The following is a 12,741-nucleotide window of genomic DNA, read 5'->3' on the forward strand; positions in this document are numbered from 1 at the left end:
CATTGAGAGAGAGTTATGGGGATCAGGTTCTTTGAGAGTATACGATAAACATATAAGGGTGCACAATGCCAAATGAGTTCAGAATAGAGCACTAACCTAAAGGATTTTAAAACCTAAGGATCCCAGTCATGAATGGTCAGGCAGAGTCATATTCATGGAATGATAATCAAGATAAGCTTAATCATGTTGAGTATCCATTACCATACCCAAAAAGCTTATAATAAACAAAACATGTCGAATTCACATTAATAGGACAGACAAGCATCAAACCTTATAGGAGAAAATACTAGTTATGATATTTACTCTAAAGGTCTCAACCAACATTGAGGAACACACGATCAAGCAAGTCAGAAACACAATAGAGTTACAAATAGCATGGGAACAGGTCATAACTTAAAGGTAGAACTCCAGAAAGATAATAGGTTGTACATGAATCTTTTAACAGAGATTAGAAAACATTATGGGTATGAGTTAGTCATCACAAGAGTTCAGAATAAAGTAGGGAAGTAAACTCATGCTAGGCAGCAGATATAAGCATCCAGGTACCAATACAATAGGCTAAATGCTTAAGAGAACCAAAATTGTTTAAGTTAAACACATGTAATAGACATGTCTCAGCATTGGGAATTTTAGGCAATTCAAATGCTAAAGAAGTTTAGAGTCACAAACAATTTCAGTGACAATAAGGCTGCAAACAGAGATGGCCTAGAAACATATTGAGTCAATAAAATTCAGGGGAATGAAGAAGCAGAATATAAACACAAGCGAAAGAGAATGAAACTGTGAAGGTCAAGGAACTTACCAGTTATCAATTGATAAACAAACAAGCAAGAAGAATAGTCGTAATAGTACTTTAAATGTCAACAAAGAGCAGTAGAACCCAAAGTCTTAGTGCGTCAGAGTTCCCAAGGATTTCAAATAAACACTGGGCAGTGTTCGCACCAAGAAAGGTTAATTAGTCGAATTCCGGTTGCCTTGGCTTTTAGTCGGCCAAGAGCCAAAGTTCAGAACAATATATAGTGAAGGAGTAAGAGAGTAATAGTTCTTAAGGTAACTAAAGTCCGTTTAAAAGGGAAATTGGGGAAGTGTTTATATAGTAATATAAATTGAACAACAAACAAGAAAACACTGTAAAATCAAACAGCATGCAGAATCTATTTAGAATCAGATCAGGAGAAAAATTCGGTAAACCCTACTTCATGATGGAGAACCAAAATACTTAAAAACTCTCACTGAATCGGACCCATATAATCTCGCCATGAATGTATATAGACGAAAAATCGTCAAAATCTTGAGGAACTAGTGATGATTGTGCTTGATTTGGAAGATTAGTACTTGTCAATAATGGGGAAAGTACTATGTAATACCATAATCTTGTAAGTAGCAATGAGATAACACATAACAGGTAAGAAAATCACAGAAGAAATCCATGATTTGATCGTATTCGGAGAAGATTGAGGAAGGCGGCTAGGGTTCTGAAGGAGGGAGGGTTTGAGAGAGTATAGAGGCGGCTGATAAGGGAAAATGGGGTTAGGGTTTGAGGTTGGGTAATTAAAAGAGAGGGATGGTTTATGGGTCGTTGATCTCTGATATCAACGGCCAAGATTTAAAAAAAGTGGGGCGGGTCATGGAGATGGGTCCCGACCAGGTTAGAATTAGAGGGTTTGTCTGGCTTGGGCTCTGTGAATTAGGAAAGGGGTTTGGGGTGTTTGGGCCATTAATATGGTATGAAAATTATCTAATTTGGGCTATATTTTAAATACATAAAATTGTTTAAATAAAATAATTAATAATAAATAATAAAATATTACTTATGCATTAAAATGATTGAAAATAAAAACTTATCATTATAAAATGTGAAAATGCTATTTTGTCATAAATAATGTAAGTAAAACATAATTATGCATGAATATAGGCTATTGTTGAAAAAATTATGTAAATAGTTAAAATACAAGCATAATTGTATGAAATGATATAAAATGTTATAAACGTATATGTGGGTGTAAATAAATGCAAGAATATTGATTTTAAAGCTCTAAAAATTGCTGAAAATTATGGAAAATACATGTATATTTCTTATAAATTAAATAATAATGCAAGATGATATTTTAAAAATATATACACTATTTTAAAAAATATGAGGGCAAAATTGGGTATCAATAGTTGCCCTCTTTACCAGAGAATGATGAAAGAGTTGTTGGGTAAAGAAAATAATGACCAATTTTGGCCAAATTGAGTGGGGAATGATGTGATTTTAAAAAATGGGGGCTGAACCCTAGTTCCTGAGTTACCTTCATATCCCTGGCGTTACGGGAATCAGTCCGTGTGTAGTTTTGGATCCAACGGCGAGCGAAACCGATGGAGTTGTTATAAAAATGGTCGCATGTTTTAAAAAGTTCCTTTGGGTAGGACATTGTTGCATGTAACAGGCAATTTTTAGGGTGGATTTATGGATGCGATTTTGAACGTTATGGATATATAAAGTGGGTATTTGAGCGGTTATGAGATATAAGACAATCAATTGACGGTCATCGGTTATGTTTGAGATAGTTAGGGGTGTGAACATTGTGAACGGAAACCTGGAGCAAATATTGCTCCTGTTTGTATAACGGTTACCTCCCGAGTTGCCTGCAAAAGATTAAAATACGATGCACGTGAATATATATATATATATATATATGTGTGTGTGTGTGTGTGTGTGTGTGTGTGTGTGTGTGTTATTGTGAAAATTGAACATGATGCAAATTCCCTTCAGACCATGAAGGTTGTCTTCAGACGATGAGGATGATGTCCTCAGACCATGATGTTCTGGGCCATGAAGCATACGATAAGGGATTTGCAAGCCATGAAATAGTGTCCTCGGGCCATGAGGATGGTGCCTCTGGACTATGATGCCTTTGAATAATGTTGTGCAATTTTGAAAGATCCTCAGGCCATGAAATGATGTCTCCCGGCTATGAGGATGATGCCTACGGACTATGATGCTTTCGGACAAAATGGCGATATTCCAGCCTATGAAATGTAAAGATATGATGCTTGGTCATATGCGAGGACGAGACAAGACAAGGCTTAGTCTTATATGAGATAAGGGCGACACTTAGCCCTATGCAAAGGAAGGGGATAGTGTTTAGCCTTATGTAGTGTAGTGGAGAAAATGTTTAGTCTTGTGCAAAGGAAGGGAGACAGTGCTTGGTCTCATGCGAAGAAAAAGCAGTGCTTAGACTTATGCAATTACGTAGACAATGCTCAGCCTCATGCAAGAAATGGAGACAATGCCTAGTCTTATGCAAGGGAAGGCAGTGCTTAGCCTTATGTAATTACGGAGGCAATGCTTATCCTCATGCAAAAAATGGAGACAATGCTTAGTCTTGTGCAAAGGAAGGGAGACAGTGCTTAGTCTCATGCAAAGAAAAGGTAGTGCTTAGTCTTATGCAATTACGGCGGCAATGCTCAGCCTCATGCAAGAAATGGAGATAATTCCTAGTCTTATGCAAAGGAAGGGAGACAGTGCTTAGTCTTATGTAATTACGGAGTCAATGATTAGCCTCATGCAAGAAATGGATACAATGCTTAGTCTCATGCAAGGAAAGGCAGTGCTTAGCCTTATACAATTACGGAGGCAATGCTTAGCCTCATGCAAGAAGTGGAGAGAATGCTTAGTCTCATGCAAGGAAAGGCAGTTCTTAGCCTTATGCAATTACGGAGGAAATGCTTGGCCTCATGCAAGAAATGAAGACAATGCTTAGTATCATGTAAGGAAAAGCAATGCTTAGCCTTATACGAGAAAAGCAAAGAATAGCTGTGAGAGAGAGTAAAGTATTTCTTAGCTTGATGTGTTGCATTTGACAACTTGTCGTATGAAGATAATGTTTGTTGTGTGTATATATATGCGAATATTCTTGTTGAGTTCACTGTTCCTGCATTCAAAGAAAAATCATGAGTTTCGAGGGGGGGTTGGTTCGTGCTCTTGACTCCTTGTTTCGCCTTTATTCCTGTCTTGAGGTCCTGCTTGAGTCACCCTAGGTAACATCTGGTTGTCATAGAAACAAAGTTTTCGGAAAACATGTATGCATTTGACAAATTATTTGTAGAAATGTAGTTGTTTAAAATATATGATAGTGCGTGAGATCAAATAATTTAGATGAACTGGTGACTGTGATGCTTTTAGAGACATTGCAACCTCCTTGCCTTAGAGCTTTTAGGATCCTCCTCAAAATTCTGCCCCGGTGTGAATTGCCTTGGTCTAACCTTTTTATTAAAAGCTCTTTCCATTCTGTTTTGGTAGAGTTGACCTGACATACTGCATTAATTCTTTTCCCATCAATGAAATCTAGTTATTCGTAGCGACTTTGTACCCATTCTGCGTCACTGTGCTTAGCCTCTTGTATAATTCTTAGAGAAGGGATTTCTACATTGGCAGCTTCTCGAGCCATTGTTTGTAATTGTCTACCATTTTCCTGAATATCTTCTTGATATTCTTGTTGGCGGATTCTACAGCTCCATTCATTTGCGGCCTATATGCCATGGAACTCTTATGCTTGATCTTGAAGGTTTCACACATGGCCTTCATCAGATCACTGTTGAGATTGGAGGTGTTGTTAGTGATGATTGACTATGGTACTTTGAATTAACAAACAATACGGTCTCGAACGAAATCTGCTGCCACTTTCTTAGTTACAGCTTTATAAGATGCAGCTTCCACCCATTTTGTGAAGTAGTCTATGGCCACCAGAATGAACCTATGCCTATTTGAAGTAGTGGGTTTGATTGGGCCGATGACATCCTTACCCCAAGCGGAGAAAGGCCAGGGTGAACTTATTGCATTGAGTTCATTGGGTGGTACTCATATTATGTTAACATGTATCTGGGATTGATGACACTTCTGAATATATTTGATGTAGTTTGTTTCCATAGTCATCCAGAAATACCCCTCTCTTAGTATCTTCTTGGCTAAGGTGAATCCGTTCATATGCGGTCTGCAGGTTCCAGCATGTATTTCTTCGAGAAATCTGGATGCCTCCTTGGCAGCGACACACTATAGTAATCCCAGATCAGGAGTCCTTATATACATAATTCCTCCGCTTTGAAATAAATGGTTGGCTAACCTTCGAAGTGTGCGCTTCTAAGTATGGGTTGCGTGCTCTCGATACTCTCCCTTTGTCAAATATTCCTTGATTTCGTGGAACCATGGATTTCCATCACTCTCTTCTTCAACATGAGCATAATAAGCTGGCTACTTATGAATTCCTATTGGGATAGGATTGATGAAGTTCTTGTCTGGGTGTTGTATCATGGAAGATAAAGTGGCCAATGCATCTGCAAATTCGTTCTGAACCCTTAGAACATGTTTGAATTCTATCTTTGTGACCTCTTGATGAACTCTTGTACAAAGTACAAATATGGAAATATTTTGGTGTTTTTTGTAGCCTATTCTCCTAGAACCTAGTGCACCAAAAGATCGGAATCTCCAATTACCAACAACTCCTGAACATTCATGTCAATGGCCAACCTGAGTCCCAAGATGCAAGCCTAATATTCTTCTATATTGTTGGTGCATGGAAACCTGAGTTTTGCGGATACCAGATAATATTGGCTAGTTTCTGATACCAAGACAGCTTCGGTACCCACTATTTTGAAGTTTGCAACTTCGTCGAAGAACATTCTCCATCCATCATATGTCTCGGTGATATCTTCTCCTACAAACGATACCTTCTCATCAAGAAAATACATTTTCAATGGTTTGTATTCTCCGTCTATGGAATTTTCTATCAGATGATCTGCCAATGCTTGCCCTTGGACCACTTTTTGAGTTACGTAGACGATGTCAAACTCGCTCAACAAATTTGCCACTTTGCTAACTTACCCATAGGCATGGGTTTCTGAAAGATGTATTTTAGCGGGTCCATCCTTGATATGAGATATGTGGTGTATGCACAGAAGTAATGCCTCAACTTCTGAGCTATCCATGTCAAAACACAACAGGTATGTTCCAGCAAAGAGTAGTGGGCATGAAATTCTTGCTCAGATAATATGTCGCCTGCTCCTTTCTTCCAGTTTCATCATTTTTTTCTTGAACACAACCAAAGGCTCCGTCCAATACAGACAAATAAAGCAGTAGAGTTCTTCCTAGTTCTGGTGGGATGAGAACGGGTGGTTTAGATAAATACTTAATGATTTTGTCGAAGGCTTTCTGGCATTCTTCAGTCCAACTTGTTGCAGCATCTTTCCTCAGCATCCTGAAGATCGGCTCACATATCACGGTTAATTGTGCTATGAAACGGCTGATGTAATTGAGACGTTTTGACTTATTCTTCGAAGGTGGCAAGTCTCGAATAACTTTGACTTTCGAAAGGTCTAATTCAATTCCTCGGCGACTGACGATGAATCCTAAAAATTTTCCAGCAGGGACTCCGAAGGCATACTTTGCAGGATTCAGTTTCAGATTGTACCTTCGAAGCCGATCAAAGAATTTCTTCAAGTCTGCTATACGATCTGCACTCCTTTTGAATTTGATGATAACGTCATCCACGTATACCTCTATTTCCTTGTGTATCATGTCGTGGAAAATTATTGTCAAGGCTCTCATGTAGGTGGCCCCAGCATTCTTCAAACCAAACGACATCATTTTGTAGTAGTATATTCCCCATGGTGTGATAAAGGCTATCTTTTCGGCATCCTCTTCATCCATCTAGATCTGATGGTATCATGCGATGCAATCCACAAAGGATGGGAGGTCATTCTTGGCATAATTGTCAATCAGTATATGTATGGTGGGCAGCGGGACTTAGGACTTGCCCTGTTCAGGTCTCGGTAATTGATACATACTCTAACTTTCCCATGTTTCTTCGGAACCGGCATAATGTTGGCTAACCAAGTCGGGTATTAGACCACTCGGAGAACCTTGGCTTTGATTTACTTAGTAACTTCCTCTTTTATCTTTAAACTCACATCCGGCTTGAACTTTTTGAGCTTCTATTTTACCGGTGGACACGTGGGATTAGTGGGTAGCTTATGAGCCATTATGGATGTGCTTAAACTAGTCATATCATCGTAGGAATATGCAAAGATATCTTTATACTCTTTTAGGAATCTGACATACTCTTCCTTCTCTGATGGTGATAGGTTAATGCTTATGCATGTTTCCTTGACCGTTTCGGAATCCCCCAATTTAACTGCCTCGGTTTCCTCCAAATTAGACTTTGCTTTGTTTTCAAAGTTTTCCACTTCTATGACGATTTTCTCAGGTATTATATCATCTTCCAGATCCTCTAAATCACTATCTTTATGTTGCATTGTCTCATTATATGTCACAGTCGTAGGTTCATCGGGATAGGTGATAATAATGTTGTAAAGAAAAATGTAAAGAATAATAATAAATACGAAAAATAGTAATGCATTGATAAAATCTTAAAACGTCAAAAGTGTGGTTCAATGACTCGAGCAATTTTTTCAAATCAAAATGCTGAAAATATCTCAAATGCTCAAAACTATTTTTAAAACAATTGATGCTAATTTGCCAGGCTACCCAGGAACTCGACGGGCCCGGGATGGTGCAGCAGTATAGTTCTTGAGAATAGCTCCTTTATAAACGGTCTAAATGATAAGTTCCTCCTCCTCCTCCTCCTCCTCCTCCTCCTCCTCAACTATTGTGCTGCAATCCATATCTTCTTCATCTAGAAACAGCTTTCTCATTCCAGCCAAGACTTCATCTTCCTCAGATCCTCACATCATGTCGGCTTGATGAAATGTTTGGTGCAGAGATGGTACTGGTTGTTCTAGCAGATAATAAGGACCACGCCATGGCGGCGACCAATCCTGGTATTCTTGCCAAGTATATTCATATTCGAGCCTAAAAATTGTGCCATGACGCTGCGGTTGTACGGGTTTGGTGATCTCTTGAAGGTTTTTTCCGAGACCTTTGCCAGGTTCATATCCTATCCATAGTAGTATGCTTTCTATCTTGTTGCTCCACTCTCGGTTTTTTTCAATTGTGTTGATGAGCTCAATGCGATGGTATGTTTCTCTACCTAGCTTCTTCCGGTTCTCGATGACTGGAACGATCTGATTGGTGTAGATGGGATTACTACCATCTCCATGAATAATCACCTCTTGGTGATTCCACTCAAACTTCATAGCCTGATACAGAGTTTAAGCTACTGCTCCAGTGGCATTTATCCAGGGTCGTCCCAACAGTAGGTTATAGGTAGCAGATATGTCCAGTAATTGGAATTCGACATCAAACCAGGTAGGGCCCATCTTTAGGCTAAGGTTGATTTCTCTAATGGTGGCTCTTTGATATCCATCAAACGCCTTTACATTCATGCTTCCCATCCGTATTTCATATAGTACTTTACCTGATCTCTTCAACGTAGTCAGTGGACATATGTTGAGACTTGAACCACCATCTATAAGGACCCTGGCGATGAACTTATCCTCAAATTTCACTGTGATGTATAGTGCCCTGTTGTGACTTAGTCCTTCTGGTGGTAATTCATCCTCGTGAAAGGTGATTTTGTGTCTCTCCAATACCTGCCTGACCATATTAGCCATCTCCCCACTAGTGATGTTGGTGGGTACATAAGCTTCACTCACTACTTTCATCAAGGCATTCCTCTGTGTGTTGGAGTTTTGCAGTAGTGACAAGATGGATATCTGAGCGAGAGTTTTGTTCAAATGGTCAACAACAGAGTATTCTCTTGCTTGTACTTTTCTCCAAAAGTCATCAGTGTCAGCCTCAACAACAGGCGTCTTAGATGCAACTTCCTTGCTTGTTCCTCCCAGGTTCTCAAGTGTATAAACTCTGTCAGTTCTAGTCATACCTCATGCCGCACTTGTTTCCTCCATGTTTGTTTTTTTCTTTTCTCCTTGCTTACACAAAATAATCCCATGGGATAGTATCGGCCTTGTAAGATGGTGTGGGAGCTACCATCATAGTGAAGGGTATAGTTACCTAGACTTCAAACGATGCTTGGGTTTGTACCACAACTGGTGTGAGGGTGACCGGAGATATTTTAGGATCATCTTGTTACACCCCATGTTTTCGTACGTGAAAGTACGCCATAAGTAAATTGATAGAAGCTCAGAAATGAGATATTACATCCTGCATTTTCATATGTTGAAGTTTCGTCATAAGTTAATCGATGTAAGTTCGGGAATGAGATTATTTTAAGATTATAAGCATTATGCTATTTCAAACAAGTGATGAGTAAATTCGTGAAGGTGAGAGGGTAAGCAAATTGAAGAAAATGAGTTTCGTCGAATTTTGATATTTTGGAATAAAATACGGTTCGAGCTATAATACCCGGTATTTATGGACTAATGTCATACAAAGCCACATGACCATGATAGTAAAGTATATTATAGTAATATATATAAAGTGTGTTAAAAGTTAGTAATATTTTAAGTAATTTGAGATAATTCTTAATTATGTGGTTAATTGATTAATTGTGGGGATAATTATGGTATTAAATAGGATTAAGTGGATAAAGATTTTGTTATGTGCTGCCACATGGCACTAAGCTAGGCCAAGGTGGCACCAATGTGCATGATGAGTCATAGCACATAAGAGCCCTTCTTTACACGTGAAAGTCTTTGGATATAACTTTGTTTTGGACATAACACATAATAGCCCTTCTTTACACGTGAAAGTCTTTGGATATAACTTTGTTTTGGACATAACACCAATTTGTATAATGAGTCCTTGTTTACCTTTGTTTGGTTTCTTTATTAATGATACAACTTGGAGAAATTTTGAAGACATGACAGAAGAGGCCGAAAGAATTGTTTGATGATGTAGAGTATGGAGTGAATATTAGTCGGATAAGAAATAACATGCTATGATATCAAGAATATCATACGGATTTTTCCATACTCCGATCTGCCATTATGTGTTTTGTTGCAATTAATGTGTGTTAGATGGATTGTCAAAAGAATCGGTTCAGGTATATTAAGGCTATCCCTTCTTTTCTTTAGGCATGATCCATACAATACAAATAAAACGAGCAAATGCACAAATTTCATAAATGACTTTATTCATAGAAATACTAGAGATACCTATGTTCTTGATTCCCCATGTGTCCTATTATTCTATCATCTGTTCATGGGTCTTAGAGAATACGTAAGGTTATAAAGTTTACTTCATGATATTAATCTAAGGCATAATGATCTTATGACATTCCGAAAGATTTTATTGACGTACTTCTCATGCATTACATTCGTTTATACATGTACATTGGCCTAGGACCAGATAGCGTTATATATGTGTGTGTATATATATATATATGGGATATGAAAGGTTATGACGTTATATACGCACTACCACCTGATCAGCTGGTATACGTTGATGATTTTGCCCGCATTGGCCGACATGATGTGATATGCCCTCAGAGGCTTGATAATATTATGAACGGATATACCTATGCATGGCATGAGATTTATACGCATATGCATGACATTATAATATTAAATGCTTCACAGAGCTATTCAGACATACATGTCGAGTCTTTTACTTCATGTTTCTCTCATGTCTATTATTTACTGATTTTCATTCCTTACATACTCGGTACATTATTTGTACTGACATCACTTTTGCTTGGGGACGCTTCGTTTCATGCTCGCAGGTCCCGATAGACAGGTTGAGAGTCCTCCAAGTAGGTTATCAGCTCAGCGAAAGGTGTTGGTGCATTCCATTTGCTCTGGAGTTCCTTATTTGGCCAGTATGATTAATACATGTATTGATTGGTATGGCGGGGCCTGTCCCGACCTTTATGATAGTTATGTACTCTTAGAGGCTTATAGACATATGTTGTGCATACAGATACTTGTATGGCTTTGTCCGCCTATGTTTTGAGTATATAAAGGATCATGTTAGCCTTATAGGCATGTATGTCACAGGTATGAGTTTCTATATCAGGTTGGGTCATTCTATGTCGTGTATTCCCTCATGTTTACTCTGGTTATCTCATGAAAACCCTTCTGGCCCACTTACCCATGATAATATAATAAGAAAGATATGTTACGTTGGTACTTGGTTGAGTAAGGTACAGGTGCCCGTCGCGACCCATCAGTTTTGGTCATGACAAAAGTGGTATTAGAGCAGTTCTGTCCTAGGGAATCTACAAGCCGTGTCTAGTAGAGTCTTGTTCATGGGTATGTTGTGCACCACACTTATAAGCAAGAGGCTACATGGCATTTAGGACCGTCACTCTTTCTTCGTACTCTAGATCGTGTGATAGAGCTCACTTGTAAAAATTTAAACTCTTAAACTCTATTTTATTTGTAATAAGATGATACCTACATTCAAAAAGACGGTTGGTAAGAGATAAAGTTGTGGAAGAGCTGAGTTAGAGGAACTCAATTCTGCATGATGCTTATGATGAGTAAATGTAAGGTCTCCAGCAGATTATGTGTGTACTAAGACGTGTGAGCTTCTAGAAAATGAGCCATAAGGCATGAATATCTATCCACCCATATGGTAAAAGTAACGAGAGATTCAGAAGGTAGATACAAGCTTCAATGAGTAAAACGAACAAGGTGAGAAGGGTATGAGGTACCCAGTTAATAAAGATTATCAGTATTTACAATTCAGGCAGAAAAATATAAGCATTTTGAGTTATCTTCAACAATAACAGAGGTATGTATAATTGGCCACATTGATCTCGGTTATGTCCTATGGGTGCTAACAGAGGGTTTAAGAGAAGGATGGATATCAAGACCCGGCTGGGGTTAAAGTAACCCAAAATGATGGATGGATTGTTTCCATTAGTTGACATTTCCGAAGGATATTGCAAATGTGCTAATAGATCTCCTTGTAAGACACCCAGATGGTGCACTTTAAAATAGTACAGCTAGATATGAGTACTACAAAGATAGGCACTGGAAGCCTGGAAGGGATAAATATTATCTTAGTGTGGCTCTAGTCCCTAGTAGAGAGAAAATGTTAGGCAACCCGAAGACCCAGTGGATGGAACAAGGGTAGTTAAAAGCAAAAGAATGTCTTGTTGAAGTTTTCAGAATAAAGTGATAGACAAAAATATTAGCAAGGAAATAAGAAGAGAAATAATAAAACATTATGAGTAAGATATGATACATGGATGACAATGGTAGATCAAAAAATGACAATATTACAGAGTCTATAGCTAAGTGAAGGAAAAGATGAGAGATGACCGACCTTGAGACAACAAAAGAGTATAGGCCATACAGTCATATCCTCATTTAGATAAATAAGTTCGCGACTATAACGCGATTACCAAAAGGAAAAGTTAGACCCCAAAATAATAGAAATTAATATGGGCTGGTGAAGAAGATAAACTAAACATGAATTAGGGACCCAGTGATTTGATAATAGTCGGTATCATGAGAATTTCATATTGCATTCCGGCGATAAAAGAATGGACAACAGAAGAATAACCCTTAAAGGTCATTCAGGAAGACACTTCCCTAAAGCAAACAAAGTGAGCAAAGTTAAGCTTAAGGGACTATGTTTGCTAGATACACTAAGTGTCACCCTCATGGGTAAGGAATTTTGTTATCCTTAGTACAGAATGATTACAAGGCGGGTAAGGGTCATCGATGATGTGAAAAGGCGCCAAGGAGGAAGAGGTAAAACATCTATAGGTAGATTGTCATGGCTCCAAATCTTAGTACTCCCCTAAAGGGGGTAATATGGAGTGATGTGGCATTAGGTCAGAATTAAGTGGTTCTAGTAACTATGGAATAATAAAGGAAGAATGCGGTAAGAAT

This window comes from Nicotiana sylvestris, chromosome 6, assembly GCF_000393655.2.
Source record: "Nicotiana sylvestris chromosome 6, ASM39365v2, whole genome shotgun sequence".
Taxonomy (NCBI): Eukaryota; Viridiplantae; Streptophyta; class Magnoliopsida; order Solanales; family Solanaceae; genus Nicotiana; species Nicotiana sylvestris.